At 38.5% G+C, this 2,226-nt stretch overlaps 1 pseudogene; it reads left to right on the top strand.

The window, feature by feature from the left end:
* The first annotated feature begins 417 nt into the window (after positions 1-417).
* LOC119339653 overlaps positions 418-2,226 on the top strand; it is a 4,030-nt pseudogene continuing 2,221 nt past the window's right edge.

The following is a 2,226-nucleotide window of genomic DNA, read 5'->3' as shown; positions in this document are numbered from 1 at the left end:
GATGACATACTGGCGCATCAACCTTGCCATGCCTCTTTGCCATCGAGACCACCACGACGCCAAACAACTCAAGCTACAAAAACTCCCTTCCTGTGACTGAAGCCGATGCTCAAGCTACAAAAACATGAAGCAAGCCAGCGACAATCAACAGTTTCCACCGTCCGTGGCATCAATCACCGGAAGTTGTAGAAATCTATTAGATCGAAAGAGCACGACGCGGCACCTGCTGACCTGAAGCACGCATGTCGCGGTGAGCACTGCATTGGTGGTCTAGGGAATTGGCGACATCGATGGATGCAGAGCAGCGGGGAGAAGAGCACCTTGCCATAGCAGAGCTCGCGGACGTGGTCGCGTTGCCCACGAGCGGACGCCGCGGTAGCTGCACTTGACGTAGGGGAGGACGACGCCGGCGGGGTCATGCTGCGTGGCTTCCAGGCGGCCCAAAGCTCGGTGGTGGGGTTTCCCCGCCACAGGGAGGAGGACGCCGGCAGTGACGGCGCCGCGGCTGTGAGGTGGGGACGAGGATGCCGGCAGGGGGCTCAACACGCGAGCGTGCCCTGGGCCGGCCAATTACCGGTCTTGCACCGTGGTTTTTACTGGAAAATTAATTTCATTTCACCGCTTTAAAAAATAATTGTTAACCAATTTTCAAAAATGGAAAGAATTATGTCTGCGAAAATTAAAAAAAAATCACATGCGCACATCTGAATGTTCATACATACTTCTGAGAGGAAATAAAATTACACCATGTATTTAAAAAATGTTCATGTATACATTAAACTATATTCATGTATTAAAAAATTACACATTTTTGAAAGAGTTAACGGATTTAAAAATGAATATATAACATTATTTCATATTTTTAAAAATTCCATGTATACCAAAAATTATATTCATTACACTAAAAATGTTTGCTTATTATTTAAAAATGTTCATGTATTAAAAATGAAATAAAAATATAAAATAAAAAAATAAAAATAAAAAGATAAAAAATAGAAAAATAACTAGCCCATATGGATTGTCCTTAATTACAAAAAAAACACAATGGGGGAACCATGTAGTTTCATTATGAAACTTGCCATCTTCGGAGTGGAGGAAGAAGCTAACCACAACAATTGAGAACCAACTTTGTGGTGAAGGCTCAAGGAGAAGAATGCGAGCCTTCAGTGGCGTCCGAAGGAACTTGGTGGTTACCTGCACTTCTCCGATGGTGATTAGGTTCCTTATCAGGAAGTGACACATCGAGATAAACTTTCATCCCCTCATGTCTCCATTATACTTGTACCCCTGTTTATTTACTTTTGTGTTATAGTTGATAGTCTTCATGCTTCAAGTTATTTATCTTCTTATAGGTTGTTTATCACTTGTGTTATTGTATATCTTGTGCTCATCTTATTTAGCGTAAGTTGTTGATACACTTGGTTGAGCCTCAACATAATTATTATTTGTGTTTGAAAAATAAATGAGTAGTTCATTTATACGTTTCTTCAAACTAAATCCTTAATTGTTTTATAACACCCTATTTTCCTTCTCCATGCGACATCTGGGTCATTTCGCACATGGGTCGTGGCGCAATAACGCTGACTGTCTTATTTATTTCTTCTTAATCTCATTATTATATTTATATATTCCAATTCTGTTTTACTCATCTTAACTTTTTTCTGCCTTTATAACAGAGAAAACAATGACTATTTGTATGGGATACATGAGCACTTCTTTTTAAACACCTTTCCAACACATGAACTTCTCTTCAAGATATGTGAACATTTCCTTCACATGTAAGAATCCATCGGAAATATGAGAATTCTTATTGATGTACATGAACATCTATTCTTACATATGAGACATTTATCAAAATATACATGTCCACTTTTTCCTGAACGAAAACATTTATTTTATTTTGATACATGTGAACATTTTTCGTCAGAGATGAACATTTCTTTTCGCATACAATAACATTTTTAAAAATTTCTATACATTCTATATTTTTCTTACTTATTTATTGAAAAAAATCCATGAACATTCTATATTTTACTTATTCATTGAAACGATTCTGTGTGACATTTTATATATTTTTCTATGTTTTTTCTTACTTCTAAATTTTTATGTGTTTCTCCAAAAAAAAAAACAAAAAGGTCTAGAAGGCAGAAAATAGCGCGCGTCGGCCCGCAGCTATTCCGGGCGTGGGAAGCCCATGTGAGCGAGACGCCGCTGCAGAAAGCTCGG

Source organism: Triticum dicoccoides, chromosome 7B, assembly GCF_002162155.2.
Source record: "Triticum dicoccoides isolate Atlit2015 ecotype Zavitan chromosome 7B, WEW_v2.0, whole genome shotgun sequence".
NCBI lineage: Eukaryota > Viridiplantae > Streptophyta > Magnoliopsida > Poales > Poaceae > Triticum > Triticum dicoccoides.
The sequence above is the reverse complement of the archived record's forward strand: the minus strand, read 5'-3'. Positions and strand labels throughout refer to the sequence as shown.